The sequence below is a fragment of the Talpa occidentalis genome, unplaced genomic scaffold (assembly GCF_014898055.3).
Source record: "Talpa occidentalis isolate TD23 unplaced genomic scaffold, MPIMG_talOcc4v2.1 talOcc4.4, whole genome shotgun sequence".
Lineage (NCBI taxonomy): Eukaryota > Metazoa > Chordata > Mammalia > Eulipotyphla > Talpidae > Talpa > Talpa occidentalis.
This window is the reverse complement of record NW_023604295.1, coordinates 51853591-51873056: the sequence shown is the minus strand read 5'-3', so window position 1 is coordinate 51873056 and position 19466 is coordinate 51853591. Positions and strand designations below refer to the sequence as shown.

The following is a 19466-nucleotide window of genomic DNA, read 5'->3' as shown; positions in this document are numbered from 1 at the left end:
AATGTTGGGGCTTTGCTGAGGCTCCATTGCCCTCACCAGGTTCAGGTCCTTCCTCCCCCAACCCCCACTCCCGCACTTGCTGGGTCTTTCGCTAAGAAATTCACGATTTCTAAGGTTACAGGGGAAAAGGACAGTACCTCTATTCCTAATGCCCTGCGGGGAGGAAACTCATTTTCATTTGGATGATTCAGCCAGACCCTCTATTTTATTCCGCGTGGGGAGGGAGAGCTGCTCAGAATCTAAAATGGGAATGTGTGAGAATGGACGCAAGCTGCAGAAACTCTGTGTATACAATAGTCATTTCCTGCTTTTCTGTACCGAAGTGCTTCAGGGAAACCAGAAGACACTGCCAAAAGATTCTGGAACTTCAGCCATCAGCTAATCTATCAAGGTTTTGATTTTAAATAAGGTAGATAACTGTGTGAAAGTTCTAGACCTATATCTGGCAAAACTGAAGTGAGAAGAGGGCAGGAAATGACTCTTCCAGTAACTCTCTCTTGGTACATATACTGATTGTATAACCTTAAGAAAATGCACACAGTCAGTCTTTCCCCCAATAGGATACCCTCTGGAGCACAGAGAAAAGAGAAAATTCTCCAGTGTGTAGGTCTCTGGAATTTCTGCTGATATATATGTGTTATATATACCCTCTACCATGCCAATATTCTGACTCCCTGAGGAAATTCCGGAACCAAAAGATTAAGAGACGACCATATGCCTCCCTCTCTCACTTATGATCAGAATTCAGAAATCTGGTAATTTCCAGTAACACTAAGGTGGAGGGAACAAAAGTGCCCATCTCCAAGAGCTCCAAATGCATGTATTGAGCAAGTTCCCCATCACACATAGGCTGTGTGTCATCAAGTCAGCAGAATGGCAGTGTGCAGAGCATTTCCTTTGTAGACAAGGAGGGGGCAATCTTTATGCCCCAAACTCTTATCTTTTGCTCCCAGAGGGTTCTGTGTCAGTAGTGCAGACCAGCTGATACTATACAAGGTATGTTCTCTATACCTGTGCTTAACTCAGAAACAAATAAAAATTTGAAACACCCCTTGATTTCTGAGGTGTACTGTCAGTTCTCCCCTGAATCACTGGTAAAGAAACTCAAATGATGTACACAAAGTGCTGCCATCTTTTTCTTCTGCTTAGAGATAGATTGACGTTTTTCCCCCCAAGATTTATTTTTTCATGAATACAAGAACTGGGGTGTAAGCCAGAGGTATGGGGCAGGGGTGAAAAGGGGTGGGGGTGAGAGGATTCACCAGAGAGTGGGGAGCAGAACAGGCAGATCTACTGAAATACACTGCTGAGGGGAGCAGCGGGCAAGTCAGGAGAGGTCTGCTGCTGTGCCATATGGGTTTCTTCCAGGCCGGACTGAACTCATGCTACAGTGGCTGGCAATAGCTTGACAGTGCTGTCTTTAACCCCTGTGCCACCAGGGAGGCCCTAGATTGTCTTTTTATAATGGTTGTTTTGACCTGTTTGCCCTTAGTATTCAGTGAGTTCCTCTACTTCAGCACAGGTGGCACTGTTTGCAGTAGGGAATCAATAGGGATAACTGGCCTATCCTAAAAAACTAAGATAGTGAGGACAGGACAGAGTCATGTTCGTCTCTATACCCAGGTACCCTAGCACAGTATTTGGCACATAAGCAATTAACTGTTTTTGAAAAAAGGAATATATAAGTAAAGAAAGGCTTAAGGAGTCTTTAACTGGAGCTATTTAGAGATTTTATTTATTTTAAGCTTGGGGAAGTGTGAGACTTTAGATGAAAACATTTCATGAAAAAATTGTTTTTATGAAAATCAAACAAAATTTTTGGATTTCAAAGCATGAAAAATTCTTTTTTTAAAATTTTATATATTTTAGGGCCTCCCCGGTGGCGCAGTGGTTGAGCGCTGGGTTGCGAAGCTGCCCGCGGCGTCTGCGGCGCCGGTTCGATCCCCTGGCTGCTCCCCGGCCACCGGAGGAGGATCCCACATGGCGCGCAGACCTCTCCTGCCGCCCGCTGCTCCCCTCAGCAGTGTACTTCGGTCCTTCTGCCTGCTCTGCTCCCCGCTCTGGCTCTGGTGAATTCATTCACCCTCCCGTGCTTCTGACTGTACCCAGTGCATGTATAAGCAAAACAAACAAACAAACAAACAAACAAATAAATAAATAAAGCATGCCTCTATTAAAAAAAAAAAATTTTATATATTTTACATCATTTTTTTTATAGCAGCACTATTTACAATAGCTAAGCTATGGAAACAACCCAAATGCCCAAAAATAGATGACTGTTTATATTTGAGTTAGATGGTGATAAGCCCTTGAACAAAAATCGAACCAATGTACAAAAGGGTGTCGTCTCTGAGGTTTTTATAACAATTCACTGTTCACCATAGATTTTTTTATTTTAAAATGTCTCTTTTATTTGGTCTTAAACTGAGGCATTTGTCTTTTAATGACATATTCTTCTTTGCCCAAGGATAATCTTTGACTTTATTCATAGCAAACAGTAGTTGTATACCTATAGCCAGTTACATCAGATCTTAGATTTGGATTCAAAAAGTCTATCCAAGCAGCACTATTTACAATAGGTAAGCTATGGAAACAACCCAAATGCCCAAAAATACATATACACAATGGAATATTACTCAGCAATCAAAAAAGAAAGATAAACTCAGGCAATTTGCAGCAATATGGATGGAGCTGGAAGGGATCATGCTCAGTGAAATAAGCCAGTAAGAAAAAGAAAAATACCGGATGGTCTCACTCATAGCAGGAATTTAGAAAACCTAAATAAGAGGTCAGAAAAAGACTATACTAAAGTAAAAATCAAAATCGTGCCTCCCCTGGTGGCGCAGCGGTTGAGCGCTGGGCTGCGAAGCTGCCCGCAGCCTCTGCAGCGCTGGTTCGATCCCCGGCCACCAGCGAGGGCCCTACATGGAGCACAGACCTCTCCTGCCGTGCCCGCTGTTCCCCTCAGCAGTGTATTTCGTCGGTCTGTCCGTTCTGTTCCCCGCTCTGACTCTGGTGAATTCTCTCACCCTCCCGTGCTTCTGACTGTACCCAGTGCTTGTATAAATAAATAAATAAATAAATAATTTTTTAAAAAATTAAAAAAAAATCAAAATCAACAAGCAACTATAAATCAGAGACACACTGTGAGGGGGGCACGGGGGAAGGGAGTAGGATCAAAACAAGGGGGGTGCGAATTGTATGGGGACTATAAAACCAAGGTGAAAATGCATACATTGTGTAAAAATGAAAAATGATGTAAAAAATATACAAAATAAAATTTAAAAATAATAATATCATTCAAATATTAAAAAAAAAAGTCTATCCAGTTGTCATGAACAATGACCTACATATCTAGGAACTCCAGAGGACACTTCTAGCCATGAACATTAATGAACATTACTAGTTGCAGAGAAGAATTACAAAATGATGTGATAGTCTCATTTTCTTGTCTGTAAATTTTCTTCCTGGGCTTTTTAGGCACTGAGGCTCACAAGCTGTCTTCACTGTCTTCCCATCTCCTCTTATCAAATTGACAGGTTTTTGTTTCTCAGAAATCGGTTTATTACACTATCTGGGTGACTAGTTATGTTTCAGTGTAAGCTGTAAAAGAGAGTATCCTGATGAGGAGACTTAAAAAAAACAAAAATTTCTCAATAGTTCAGGATCAAAGAACAGCAGCTTTTGTGTCCAGTGAGAGGTTTTCTGAATTGCAGACAGCAGCCTTTGGTGTTCTCACTTGGCCCAGACAGCAGAGAAGTAAGGCCCTTCCTGTCAATTCTTATAAGGGCCCTAATCCCATCAGAGGGCTCCACGTGTGAACTAACTGCCTTCCAAAGGTCCCACCTACAACCACCATTACTTTGGGGATTGGGTTTCAACATAAAAACCGGAGGGAAGGGGGTAGTGGAAGGCGGAAGGAAGAGGAGACACAAACATTTAGTCAGTAACAGTCACTCCAACAGTCACCTTTCTCTGTGACTCTAAACACAGAGCATAAGAGTGTTCAGTGGTTGACATTACTCCAGTTAAGGATCTGATTTTATGGAGGACCCATCTTCTGCTTGCCTGTACCTGATAATTATGTACTAAATTATATAACGTATTCTGTGTATGCTATCCAATGATAATTACTCTTCAAATGTGGCTATGGAGGACCTGAAATGTGGCTAATCCAAAATAAGATGCATTGTAAGTGCAAACTATACACCAGTTTTTGAAGAGAAGTATGCAAATGTAAAAAATGTGACATTCATATTTTGATTATGTTTAAATGATAATATTTCAGATACATTAGGTTAAATAAAATGTTAGTAAAATTAATTTCACCTGCTTCTTTTTACTTTTTTAATGTAGCTACTAGGAAGTTAAAAATCATACTTGTGGCTCACATTATATTTTTATTGGACAGCATAGCACCAAATATTACAACACTTTAGAGAAGTCATATATCCCACAGATAGCTTTGCCGGAGGAAATGAGGCTTGAAAATGTCATAGTAGATAAGCACAACTTGGAGAGGCAGAAAAAAGGGAAAAGGTATTTCAGGTATGAAAAATGTATCTGATGTCTTTCTTAGCAAGACTAGGTCAGAGGTGGCATGTTTTTTTCTACCTAGAGGCATGGGATGGCTGGGTTCATTTTTTGTGATGTGGCCACCACTGATCATGATTGCCTCATTTCATGAGTTCATTAGATACATCAAGATAATGATACTTTAATTACGTCATTAATTTTTTCCTTTATGATCTATACTACTTGTGTAATGAGAAACTTCTCATCAGCTATTTGGTTACTTTAAGCTACTGCTTATAAACAACAGGACATGAAGCTTTCATATTTTGCCGTTATTTACCAATCTTCAAAATAATGTGTCTGTCTCCTATCAATCTACAACGATTGATGATATTTTATTTAGCATAATCAAGTGTTCATGCATTTAAACATATTTGGTGTTTTCAATCCATTGGAGTCACTATGCTTATTTAAGTTCAAATTATTCACTTTGGCCAGTGACAGCCAATTTGAGTTGAATTCTTTTGCTAAAACTTGTAATCCAAGAAAAAATCCAGACTTTTGGGGAAGGGGTCAAAGCTAAGGACTGCAACCCAGGAATCTCAGATCCAAGAGAGTCTTAGGTAGAGCACCAGAATGCAAGCAACTTCAAAAGGGACTTTTAGGGCAAAAACCCCAGAGAGGCTTTCTAGCACTGAGAGTGTCAAGAGTTAGAACTGACTGGCATGTAGGCACTAACCACAAGTGTCCACAGTGATAGGTGGAATCCACCCTGCAAGGTCTTCTACAAAGACTGCTGATGGGCTCTCGCTCCTTTCACACTTCAGTTCACAGTTTCTCAGATGCACTGACTGTATTTGGGGAAATTTGTGATTTCAGTTTCTTTGTGGTAGGTGTTGGTTTGGGCTGGGTTCCACCCTCCACCTTGGTGGTTTTAGTTTGTGACCTCTCTATGACCTTCCTTGGTCTAAGAGATTCCATTTTAGTGTGAGAGGCTCAATCCTGGCTTTTCTTCGATCAAACCCGTCACCTCTGACATCTTCTTTGCTGTCTGGAGTGAAAATTTATTCAGGTTCATTGGGTATAGACCCTGTCCCTAGTCTGGAATCATCCATCTCTCCAGGGAGGTCTAGTTACTTTGGATAAAAAATAGTTTTTAGCGACCACAGTTTGAGAACAATAGGTTTTTATTGCTAATGGATTTGTAATTTTTTTCTAAGTCTTTTCAGCAGACAGAACTAAGGAATGCATTATATCATCAGTTCATACTTGAACTGACAATTTAAATCCAGAAATAAAGGCTTTTTAACTTAGCCTCATTAATGTTACATCTCTATCTCCTTTCTCCATGCCTCAACTCCTGGTCCTCAGCTATAGAAACTTAGCTATTCATTTGCTTTAACCCACACAATATACACATAAAAGTTTTTATTTATTTTAAGATTTATTTATTTATGTAAGAACTGGGGTACAGCCCAGAGGTGTGGGAGGGTGAGAGGATTCACCAGAGACAAAGTGGGGAGCAGAAAAGGTAGACAACTGAAAGCAGTGCTGAGGGGAGCAGCGGCTGAGACAGGAGGGGTCTACCACGCCATGTGGTTATCTCCCCGGATGTCCGGGAATCAAACCCGTGCTGCAGAGGCTGCGGACAGCTTCGCAGTGCTTGCACTCAACCCACTGTGCCACCAGGAAGGCCCCTACATAACAGTTTTTAATAACAATGCTAATATTACTTGCAACAAAAGATTACTAGAAGCAGTGTAAGATTTATTTTTACAGTTCCTTTTACCTAAGGGTGCATCTTTTTAATGGATGTTGAGTCAAATTGGTATGTTTCAAGTAATGTAGCATAGTTGCTTTTAGTACAATTATGTTATCAACTTATTAGGTTCATTTGTTTCTGTTTATTTTTCAATTTTGGGGATATTTCTTAATTTTGCTTGAAAATTAGCAAATAAAAGCCTGCAAAACATATAGGTATATTCAAAGAAGTCTAGCATCTATCGTTGCCCCCTGTATCACATTCCTTCTCTTCCTTTACGGGTAAGCTGTAAAAGTTTATAGTCTATAAAATAAAATGACTTTTTTTGTTCTAATGGTTTCCTGCTTACTAATGTTTATATAATGCCCTTATTTTTCTTTATTTTTATCTATCTATTGTTAATGTTCTTTATGCTGAGCAATAATGAAACCAGGTGATCTCTTCTAATTCTTTCTCAACCCCAGAATCTTAATTCTAGTGAATACCTTTAAAGGAATTAATGAATTCACCCTACTTTTCATGTATTCTTTCTATTCTCCCATTTTTTTTTTTTTTTCGGTACTCTATCTGCATTGTCAGCGTTTACAACTATGAGGAGATATATAGCTCCTTTAAAACTAATATTAGTATTACAGTTGCATCTACATTTAAAGTTTATAACTAGTCTTTATGATAATGCTCTCCAATCAGTTTGATTGTCTAAATCTTACTTTCTAGGTGGTAACTCAGGAAAGACTGCTAAGAACAATATTCCTAGAATCTTTTCACAACCATTTATCCACAGCCTTTGTATTTACTGGTCTGTTTGGCTGTATACAAAATCCAATTTTCCCTTGAATTTTAAACATATTACTCCTTTTTTCCTAGCAAGTGAGGATTAACTGATTTTCTTTCCCTCGTAAGTAACTTCATTTTCCTATCTGGGTTCCTAAAAGACTTCCTTATTCTTTGAAATCCAATAGTTTTACCAAACTATGTCTAATAGGTCGCATTTTTCCAGGTATGTGGTATAGTTTTTCAACAAATAGCTTCAATTTTTTAAATTTGGGAAAATTTTCAAGAGGTTTTAATATTAGCCTATCTTTATGCTTATCTTCCTTAGAAATTCACTTTATAGTTTCCTCTATCAATTATTCTAGAATTATTTTTGCTTCTAATTCCTGCCTGCATTAAAATTTTCTCCCTACTCCCCCCCCTTCTATTTTATTAAAGACATTATTGAGGTATTTGTTATATCTTTGTGTGCATTCAAATTAATTTTTTTTAAATATTTATTTATTTATTTATTTATTTATTTATTTATTTATTTATTTATTTATACATACAAGCATTGGGTATAGTCAGAAGTGCGTGAGGGTGAGAGAATTCACCAGAGCCAGAGCAGGGAACAGAACAGGCAGGCTGACGAAGTACACTGCTGAGGGGAGCAGCGGGCGCGGCATGGCGTCTGTCGTGCCATGTGGGGCCCTCGCCCATTGGCCAAGGATCGAACCGGCACTGCAGAGGCTGTGGGCAGCTTCCCAGCCCAGCACTCAACCACTGTGCCACCAGGGGAGGCCCCCAAATTAAATATTTTTATGCAATAATTTTTTAATTTTTATTTTTTTCTCTGAGCTCTGCCTCTTCTTTTTTTAACCTTTGTTTTCTCCATCTCATTTCTGAATTTTTTAAAGTCTAATTTATTTTTCATAGTCTCAAATTTTTTCATATATTAAATTTTGAAGTATTTGGTTACAATTTTCACTAGCTTTCTATATAAGATATTTTCATATATACTCACAAATCTGAAATGTCTATATTCCTTTTCTAATGATGATTTTGTATGGGGATTCAACTACATTACTTGCCTGTTGCCCATCTTTATATTACATGAATTCTTATTTTTGAAAGAGAAAGTACGTCTGAATAGTTTTTCTAGCTTTCTTCTATCTTTGTAAGTGATCAACACACAATTTTGTCTCTGAGATCTTTCTCCTGGGGTCCCCTCCTCCATTTTATGGAAACTTGTCTTTCCTTTACCTCTGCTCCAACCTTCAATTTGTATTCTACTCCCACAGCTTTTCCTCAGATAGGTTTTCTTTTTTTAAAAAAAAATATTTATTTATTTATGTATACAAGAACTGGAGTACAGGTCAGAGGTGTGGAGGGTGAGAGGACTCACCAGAGACAGAGTGGGGAACAGAACAGGCAGACAGACTGAAATACACTGCTGAGGAGATCAGTGGGCAAGTCAGGAAAGGTCTGCTGCACCATGTGGGTAGCTCCCTGGCTAGGGATCATGCTGCAGTGGCTGTGGACTGCTTCATAGGTAGCATCTTAACCCCTTGCACCACCAGGGAGGCCCTTCAGACAGGTTTTCTTAGGAAGGGAGTTTTGATTAGTTTTTTTAGAATTACTGAGTCCCACAAAATTCCAGAGAGTTTTGCATTTTCTGAAGTTTCTTTACACTTATGTACAAATTGGAATCCACAGAATTTCAACTCTTATTCAAAAATTAGCACTCTAGTCTTCTTAGTAAGCACTTTTTTTTTTTTTTTTTTTTTTTTGCTGGGTCATATGCTAGATTTATTTATTTATTTTTAAATAATAAATTTTATTTTTATATTCCCCATACAATTGCAGCCCCCCCATTCTGACCCCAATCCCTCCCCTCCCGCCCCCGCCCCTAAAAGTGTCTCTGGTTCATAGTTTTTTGTTGATTTTGATTTTCACTTTCTTATAGTTATTCATTTTCCTGGTCCCTTATTTAAGTTTTCTAGATTCCTGCTATGAGTGAGACCATCCGGTATTTTTCTTTTTCTTTTTGGCTTATTTCGCTGAGCATGATCCCTTCCAGCGCCATCCATGTTGCTGCAAATTGCATGTGTTTATCTTTTTTGAATGCTGAGTAATATTCCATGGTGTATATGTACCACATCTTCTTGATCCAGTCATCTATTTTTGGGCATTTGGGTTGTTTCCAAAGCTTAGCTATTGTAAACAGTGCTGCTATAAACATAGGGGTGCAGGTGTTCTTTGGAATTGATGTTTCTGTGTCCTTTGGGTAGATACCTAGGAGTGGAATTGCTGGATCATATGGAAGCTCTATGTTTAGTAGGTCCAGAAATCTCCACACAGCTCTCCACAGTGGTTGGACCAGTTTGCACTCCCACCAACAGTGCAGAAGAGTTCCTTTTTCTCCACACCCTCGCCAACATTTGTTGTTTGCTAGTTTTTTTAATATGTGCCATTCTCACTGGTGTAAGATGGTATCTCATGGTAGTTTTGATTTGCATTTCCCTGATTACAAGTGATGTTGAACATTTTTTCATATGCCTGTTGGCCATTTGCATTTCCTCTTCAGAGAAGTTTCTTTTTAGCTCTTCTGCCCATTTTTTAACTGGATTATATTCTTTGTTGTTGTTGAATCTCATCAGCTCTTTGCAGATTTTTGTGATCAGTCCTTTATCATTAGTGTTGGGTGCAAAAATGTTCTCCCAGTTGGTGGGGTTTCTCTTTGTTTTTGTTATTGTCTCTTTTGCTGTGCAGAATCTCTTTAATTTGATGTAGTCCCAGCTGTTTATCGTTGCCTTCACTATCACTGCTTTGGGTGATGTGTCTGTAAAGATGTCTTTGATGTGCAAATCACGTAGTGTTTCGCCTATATTTCCTTCTATATATTTTATGGTTTCAGGTCTTATGTCTAGTTCTTTAATCCATTTTGAGTTGATTTTCGTGTATGGTGTGAGGTAGTGGTCAAGCTTCATTCTTTTGCATGTAGCGACCCAGTTTTCCCAGCACCATTTATTGAACAAACTTTCTTTGCTCCAATGCACAGTCTTTGCTCCTTTGTCAAAGATTAGTTGACCATAGATCTGTGGGTTTATTTCTGGATTTTCTATTCAATTCCATTGGTCTGTATGTCTGTTCTTTTTCCAATACCATGCAGTTTTGATTATTATGGCTTTGTAGTATAGTTTGAAGTCTGGGAGTGTGATGCCTCCATTCCCTTCTTTTTTTTTCAGGAGAGCTTTGGCTATTCGGGGTTTTTTGTGATTCCATATGAATTTCATCAATAATTGTTCTATTTCTTTGAAGAATGACATTGAAATTTTGATTGGAATAGCATTGAATCTGTATATTGCTTTTGGTAGGATGGCCATTTTAATAATGTTTATTCTTCCAATCCATGAGCAGGGGATGTCTTTCCATTTCTTTGTGTCTTCTTCTATTTCTTTTAACAGTGTTTTATAGTTTTCTTTATATAGGTCCTTTACCTCTTTTGTTAGATTTATTCCCAAATATTTGATTTTTTTTGTTTCAATAATAAAAGGGATGGTTTTTTTTGATTTCTTCTTCTTCAGATTTATTGTTTGTGTATAGGAAGGCTACTGACTTTTGCGTGTTGATTTTGTATCCTGCCACTTTACTGAACTGATTGATTAGTTGAATTAGTTTTTCTGTGGAGTTTTTGGGGTTCTCTACGTATATTATCATACCATCTGCAAATAGTGATAGCTTGACTTCTTCTTTTCCTATTTGGATTCCTTGGATGTCTTTCTCTTGTCTTATTGCTCTGGCTAGGACTTCCAGTATTATATTGAAAAGCAGTGGTGAGAGTGGACATCCTTGTCTTGTTCCAGATCTTAATGGAATTGCTTTCAGCTTTTCACCATTGAGAATGATACTGGCTGTTGGCTTGTCATAGATGGCCTTTATGATGTTGAGGTATGTTCCTTGTATCCCAAGAATTTCAAGGGCGTTTATCATGAATGGGTGTTGCACTTTGTCGAAAGCTTTCTCAGCATCTATTGATATTATCATATGGTTTTTATATTTCTTTTTGTTGATGTGTTGGATAACGTTGATTGATTTTCGGATGTTAAACCATCCTTGTGTCCCTGGCATGAATCCTACTTGGTCGTGGTGAATTATCTTATGGATACATTGTTGGATTCTGATAGCTAAAATTTTATTGAGGATTTTTGCATCAGTGTTCATTAGGGAGATTGGCCTGTAGTTTTCCTTTTTTGTGTTGTCCTTGTTCGGTTTTGGTATTAGTGTAATGTTGGCTTCATAGAACGTGTTTGGTATTGTCCCTTCCTTCTCAATTTTTTGGAAGAGTTTGTGAAGGATAGGCACTAATTCATCTCTGAATGTTTGGTAGAATTCATTTGTAAATCCATCAGGTCCTGGGCTTTTGTTTTTGGGGAGGTTTTTGATTACCATTTCAATTTTGCTGCTTGTAATTGGTCTGTTTAGGTGTTCTATTTCTTCTTTATCTAGCTTTGGGTGATTGTAGAGTTGTAGGAATTTGTCCATCTCCTCTAGATTGTTGAACTTGTTTCCATATAACTGTTCATAGTAGTTACTGATTATTCTTTTGATTTCTGCTGTGTCCGTTGTGATTTCTCCTCTGTCATTTGTGATCCTGTTTATTTGTGCTTTCTCCCTTTTTTCCTTTGTGAGCCTGGCTAGGGGTTTGTCTATTTTATTGATTTTTTCAAAGAACCAGCTCTTGGTTTCATTGATCTTTTGGATTGTATTTTTAGTTTCAATTTCATTTATTTCTGCTTTGGTTTTTATTATTTCTTTTCTTCTACTGGTTTTGAGGTTTTTTTGTTGTTCTTTTTCTAGATCTTTGAGCTTCGAGATTAGGTTGTTTCTTTAAGTTCTTTCTTGTTTCTTGATGTGAGCTTCTATTGCTATATATTTTCCTCTTATTACTGCTTTTGCTGCATCCCATACATTTAGGATATTGGTGTCCTCCTTGTCATTCAATTCAAAGAATTTTTTAATTTCTTCTTTGATCTCCTCATTAGTCCAGTGGTCTTCCAGTAGTGTGGTTTTTAATCTCCATGAGGTAGGAAAGTTTCTTGCCTTCCTTTTATGGTTTATTTCTAGTTTGATGCCTTCATGGTCAGAAAAGATGGTTGGTATGATTTCAATCTTGGTGTATCTGTTGAAGTTTGTCTTGTGCCCCAGTATGTGATCGATCCTGGAGAATGATTCGTGTGCGCTTGAGAAAAATGTGTACTCCGTTTTTGGGGGGTTTAGTGTTCTATAGATATCTGTTAAGCCCAAATGCTCTAGGTCCTTATTTAGAGCTTTAGTTTAACTTATTTTTTGTCTTGTTGATCTATCCATTGTTGATAGTGGTGTGTTGAAGTCTCCCACTACGTATGTATTTTCTCTGATGTCTGTTTTCAGAGAGGACAACAGTTGTCTGATATATTTTGGTGCTCCTTCGTTTGGTGAGTATATGTTAATGAGTGTTATTTCTTTTTTTTTTTTTTTTTTTTTTTTTTTATAGAGGCATGCTTTATTTATTTGTTTGCTGGTTTGTTTGTTTGTTTTGTTTATACATGCACTGGGTACAGTCAGAAGCGCGGGAGGGTGAGAGAATTCACCAGAGCCAGAGCGGGGAGCAGAGCAGGCAGAAGGACCGAAGTACACTGCTGAGGGGAGCAGCGGGCGGCAGGAGAGGTCTGCACGCCATGTGGGACCCTCCTCCGGTGGCCGGGGAGCAGCCAGGGATCGAACCGGCGCCACAGAGGCCGCGGGCAGCTTCGCAACCCAGCGCTCAACCGCTGCGCCACCGGGGAGGCCCCTGAGTGTTATTTCTTCTTGAAATATTGTCCCCTTGATCATAATGTAATGACCATTGGGGTCTCTTTTTATTTTTTTGAGTTTGAAGTCTGTTTTATCTGATATAAGTAGAGCTGTTCCTGCTTTCTTTTTTGGTCCATTTGCTTGTAGGATTGTTTTCCATCCTTTAACTTTGAGCCTATTTTTATCTTTTGTAGCTAAATGTGTTTCCTGGAGACAGCAAAAGGTTGGGTTTTGTTTCTTAATCCAGGCTGCAACTCTGTGTCTTTTTATTGAAGAGTTTAGTCCATTTACATTTAGAGTTAATATTGATATGTTAGCATCTGTATTTGCCATTGTGTTTGTCTTTCCTTTGATTTTATTTATTTATTCTTTTAATAACTTTTTTTTTTTTGGCCTTCTTTCATTGTTATTCATCCCTCTGAGGTTCTGGCTTTAGGATTCCTTGTAGTATTTTTTGGAGTGGGGGTTTAGTCTTAATGAAATTCCAGAGTTTCTGTTTGTCTGGGAAGGTCCTTATTCTTTCTTCATAGAGGAAGGAGAGCTTTGTGGGATAGATTATTCTTGGTTGGCATCTGTTTTCTTGGAGTCTGTTGACTATGTCCCTCCACTCTCTCCTTGCCCGTAGTGTTTCTTCAGAGAAGTCCGATGTCAGCCTGATTGGTTTTCCTTTGAATGTTATCTGTTTCTTCCCTCTGCCAGCTTCATTATTTTTTCTTTGTCCTGGATTCTTGGGAGCTTTACTATTATGTGTCTTGCTGTATTTTTCCTTTCATCATGGAAGTTTGGTGTTCTTCTTGCTTCTTGTATATCAATTTTCAGCTCCTTCTTCACATTTGGGAAGTTCTCTTCAATTATCTCCTGGAATATTTTCTCTGTCCCTACATCCCTCTCCTCTCCTTCTGGAATTCCTATAACTCTTATATTTCCTTTCCTCATGGAGTCAGATAGTTCCCGAAGTCTTTCTTCATTCTTTTTCCTTTGTACTTCTCTTTCCTTTTCTGTTTTGGTTCTTTTTATTTCTGTGTCTTCAAGAGTACTTATTCGTTCTTCCATTTCATCTATTCTGCTTTCATTGCTTTTCCCAGAGTTCTTTAGTTCCTCCATTAATTCTTTGATCTCCTGTGTTTCTTTTGCTTCCCTCTTTACGGACTCAATTTCATTCTTCTGATCGTTATTTTTCTCATATCATTGTTTTCCTTTATGACTTCTGTCAGTTTTTTAATCACAGCGATTTTAAATTCTTTTTCTGGAAGTCTCAGAAGTTCTTCCAAGTTACTGTCGTTGTAATCTGGAGGGTGGTTTTCTTTTTGTGGTGTGCTTTTTTCCTGAGGAGTTGTTAGGTTGCGTGTGGTTCTTCTACTCCCTACTGTCTGTTTTCTAATTTGTCGTATGCATTGGGACACTGTGTTGCTCGGACTGGCTGGCATCTTGGGTTAACTTCTCCGCTCCCCTCTGGCTCTTCCAGGAGCCATCTCTGGCTTCTGAGGGAGCTTTCTGCTGGTTTCAGGCAGTCTTTACTGAAGAAATGTCCCTGTTCTAAAATGGCGACGCGGGACTCAGTCCCTGCGCTTCCGGTCTCAGGTACACTCTTCTGTGCGCCTGGTCTGTCCCGGCTGTGGGTGCCTGTTCCCTCTGTGGGCTCAGACTGCTGGTCGGAAGGGGCCTGGCGTGGGCTAACTTCCCAGCTGGCCACTGTCTCCTCCGGGAGCCTTCTGCCCTTTTCAAGCAGTCTTAAGAAATTTCCTGTTCTATGGGGTGTTAGTGACTTTTTTTCCTGGTCACTAGGTGGCGCCAGAGATCTCTCCTATTGTCCTTGGGGGGGCTGTTTTTCGCCTCCCCCCACCCCGTGGGACAGGGAACAGAGCGGGAATGGTAGGGTAAACCTCAACGGCTTTGGCGTGCTGTGTCTGCCTTGTGCCCCACCGTTGTGGGGAACCCACACCCCGAATTTCGTGCCCTGGGTCTCAGTTCCAAAGCCCTCAGGTCCAGGACGCGGGCTGTAGCCCAGTTCAGTGGCGCGGGAATGGTGCCTTTTGCACCCTGCTCCCGTGCCTGGGCGCCTGGTTCCTGCTTACTCAGTGAGGGACTTTCACCAAGCGTGCTGCTTTTCCGCGCAAGCTTACTGGCCGGCCAGGGGCTGTGTGTGCGCGCGTCTCATCCAGAGTCTCTTTGTTCTTCTCTAATGGCGCCCGGGGCCGTTCCCTCACTGCCGCGGGGAATCCTGCAGGGTTCTCCACAGCTCCCGTTCACGGGGTGTGGTGGCTGCAATAGTTCCTTTCCACTCACAGTCCCGCTTGCTGCGTAGTTTGTTCTTGTTGGTCGTTTTAGTTTGTTTTTTTCCTCCTCTCTGCTGGTCGGAGAGTGCCGACTCTGTGGGTGGGGGAGGGGAGCAGGGTTCTGCGCTTTCCTCCCTTCTGGTCCTCTTTTATAGCAACTTTCTTCTTCAGGTAGTTTGCTGGAGTCGTCCGTTTATCTTCCCTGTCCCAGTTCTCACTGGGACCTGCCGCTTTTCCTCCCTATTAACTTTTTTTAATGGGAGATCTTACTCGCAGCGTCTCCTCGCCACCATGTTGCCGGGAGTAATCATTTTTGAAATAACTTCGAACTTACAGAAAAGTCAGAACAGAGTAAGAACTCCAATATGCACTTCACTCACATCTCTTATTAACTATTAACATTTTGTCAAATTTTCTTTATTAGTCTTTCTCCCTGTAAATGATTTTTTTCCTGAAATACTTGAGAGTAAGTTACAGACTTGATGCTCCTTTGAAATTCCTTAGAAATTCACTTTATATTTCCTGTGAACAAGGACATTTTCTTATATAGCCATGGAACAATGATCAGAATTAGAAAATTAAGACTGATGATAATGCTATTATTTAATCTACAGATTTGTTCAAATTTCACCAGTTTCCCAGTAATGTCTTTTATAGGAAAAAAGTTGTCTTCCCCTTTCTAATCCAGATTACAATCCAATAATACATTTTACACTTGCTTGTCATGAATCTTTTGTCTTCTTAATCTGGAACATTTCCTCTTTCTGTTTTGATTTTTCAGGACTTCAATATTTTTGAAAAGTATAGGCAGTTAGGTTATAGATTGTGCTTCAATTTGAATTTGTGTGATGTTTCCTTGTGATTACACGCAGGGTCTGTGTTGGACAGAACACCACAGCAGCGATGTTATGTGTTTAGCACATCACACCAGAGGCAGGATATTAAGTTTTCCTATCACTAGTGTGGTGACACGGCTTCCTTGGAGAAGATGTTCTTGCCCAAGTTTCTCCGCTGTAAAGTTACTACTTTCTGTAATTAGAAAGTAACTTCTGAAACAACACATTGAGGATGTGTAAATATCCTATTTTTCATCCAACATTTAGCCATTAGTTTTATCATCCATTAACTATTCTTGTCTGAATCAGACATTAATATAATGGCTTCCAAGTATTGATTTTCTAATTCATCATTCCATTTACATTTATCAGTTGATATTATACTGGAAAAAAAGGCCTTTTTATTCTCTTTTTTATTTATATCAGCCTGGACCCATAGATTCTTCTTTGATCCAATTTACTCATTGCTTTTATTTACATTAGACTTTTGTTATAAGCACTACCATTCCAAATATTATTTTCCCCCTTCAAATTAGTCATACTCCGTATCTGAGTGGGTATATTAAAGAATCTCTTTTTCTCTCTAACCCAGAAAGTAAGTTTATTTTCTCCCCTCCTGTGATACTATGACTTATAGTAAGAAATATCTGTTTGGTCTTTGCCTCCATTTCTGGCACAAAGACTCCTAAAACCCTTGTTGTTTCCTAAATGATGAGACAATAAAGTGTCTTTTGTTATGTTAATGAGGTGATTACTCTGAATGTCCCTTTGGAGGAGGGCTAATTGCTAAGGAAACCAACCTTGTGACTGGAGGGTCAGAACTTTCAATCCCTCCTGTCTGATTCATGGGAGGGAGAGGAACCTAAGATTAAATCATTCTGCAGACTTCAATGACTTAATCAGTAGTGCCCTTGAAATGAGGCCTCCATAAAAATCCGAAAGGACAGGGTTTGCAGAGTTTCTGGTTTGGTGAACACGTGGAGGTTCTGGGAAAGTGGTATGGAAGGTCCACACCCCTTCCCACATCCCTTGCCCTATTCATCTCTTCCACCTAGCTATTCCTGAGTTATTACCTTCATAATAAAGGGGTAACCTCATAAGTAAAATGTTTGAATTCCATGAGTTGATGTATTATCTTCTAATAGATAGTGTCAGAATTGAATTGAATTGCGGACACCCAACAGTTGTCTGAGAATTGAAGTGGTTTGGGAAAAGACACACACTGTAATTGGGGGTGCAGAATCATACCTCCCTATCACTATTAAAATAATGGTATAAAATAATGGTTTTTAGGAATCACAGGGAAGATGACATCATTAGTTATACCTAGGTCATTTATTAGGACCAATCATTCAGATCGTACGTTGGGGCCCAAGACCCTTTAATAAGTATGGTGACCCTCAGCATTGTATTTGTAGTTAAAAGGATAAACATAACTACTTTTTTTTTTTAATTCATGAGGAAATGGAAGACAGGATCATGAAACAAATGATATCACTGATAGCTGAGGCAAGATTTCCCAAGTGTCTGATTTCAGGCCTATAATTTTATCCATTTCAAGTCTTAGGATATTTTCTCAGTGTATGTTTTCATTAGTGGTTTCTGAACTATTTTAAACTTTTTATTATCTCTGAGTGGTAAGGTTATGGAGAAATTTTATTTTCTTTCTGTACTTGAACAGATTTTCTAAATATTTCACAATAAATCTGTATAACTTATTTAAGGCAAAGGCAATAAACAACCAAGAGGCAGAGCAGTATTTAGGAAGAGTTTCTGTTGGGTACCAGGAGATGTGTGTCTGCATCCCTTTAACTTACCTGTGGACCTTTAGCAGATCCTATTTGCTCCCATAGCTTTATTTTTCCCACTGATAAGGGGGAAAGATTGTGATTTTGATTCTTATTCAAGCATGAAGATTCAGTGTTTTGACATTTTTCTAGCATGTATTGGACTGTCCTTTTTTTAACTACAAAGAAGTCTGATAAACTTGCTAAAAATACCATTTCTAATTTGTCATGAAAGTAAGTAAATGAAAACTCTTTTTCAAAAAGAGGTACCATTTTTTGATTGTTTTCCTTTTGAGATATTTCTCATAGAGCTCTTTGCTGCCTGGAAGTGGTTTTGTTTTGATTTCCTTCCACCTCTGCCACATGTGTTGTACTTATTTTTCAATTCATTTTTGTTTCTGCTTGTAGTCCTGCTGAACACCTGATAAACAGGCTGATACAGTGTCTGGTTGAGATTTTTGGTAGTTTTGTTTGCTTTTTATTTTACTACTGCCGTGATTCCTTCTAGGGGTGTTTTAAGTATCTGATACAATATGTAGGAACTTTCCATCTTTCTCTGCTTCCTGCTTTGGTTTCAACATGTTACTTGAAGTATCTTCAAAGTAACTTCTCAATGTTATATTGAATCTAAAAGACCAAAGAGCTTAAAGATACTTGTAATAACATGAAACTTCTTTGCTACTAAAAGAGGCCAACATTTCTTCCTTCCTTTGAATAGTAGTAACCACACTGTGTTGATATTATTACTCACTGCCATGAAGAAACCCAGAATATGCTAGCCAGCAATTATACCCACATAGTTTAATTCTGGAGCTAAATGAAATTCCATGTCAACACACCAAGATGATGTATTAATGACTTAAAGGCACAGCCAATGAGTTCTTTGAATTGAGGCTTCACCATTTTTCCTATTTATTTGCTAAGGAAAATATCAGAAAATGCCAAAAAAAAAAAAAAGTTTTTGTTTTACTGGGAAAAAAATCATTATTTATACACATTGTTTTTCTTGTCTTTTTTCTTCTAGATTTTGAGACTAGAAACATTGAGATATTTCAGTACATCAGTTGGCTACACTAAACAAAATGAAAGCCAACAAAATCTATAGGTCTGCGTTTGGCTGAAAAAGTATTTTTTTTCTTATTTTTAATTTTTTTAAACAATATTTCCCCCCACCCCCTCAGGTTGAGTCCCCACAGAGTTTCCTTCCCAAGGCACCCGTGTACCCACCACAGTCTCCTGTCCTCCTCTTTCCCTCCCTCTGATCCCTCTCCCTCCTCCTCCCCTGCAGTATGTCTCTGGTTTGTAATTGTCTGTTTTTGCTTTGTTGTGTTTTGTACTGTTATTATTATTTTTTACACTGATGTCTTATTTGGTTCCCCTATATTCCTGTTATAAGTGAAACCATCCGATATTTTTCTTTTTCCTTCTGGCTTATTTCACTGAGTATAATTCCTTCTAGCTCCATCCATGTTGCTGAGAATGACATGAGTTTATCTTTTTTGATTGCTGAGTAATATTCCACTGTGTATATATACCACATCTTCTTATCTAGTCATCTATTTTTGGGCATTTGGATTGTTTCCATGTTTTACCTATTATAAATAGTGCTGCAAGAAATAGAGGTGTACAGGTGTTCTTTTGAATCAATGTTTTTGTGTCCTTTGGGTAGATCCCTAGTAGTGGAATTGCCGGGTCATAT

General features: G+C 38.8%; 2 protein-coding genes across 3 annotated transcripts in view; one reads left to right on the top strand and one right to left on the bottom strand.

Moving 5' to 3' along the window:
* The window catches only part of SIDT1 (SID1 transmembrane family member 1), a 93646-nt gene that overhangs the window by 405 nt on the left and 73775 nt on the right, over positions 1-19466 (top strand). The window lies entirely within an intron of this gene.
* Positions 1-19466, bottom strand: part of SPICE1 (spindle and centriole associated protein 1) — a 139246-nt gene that overhangs the window by 59976 nt on the left and 59804 nt on the right. The gene's annotated exons all lie outside the window — the stretch shown is intronic.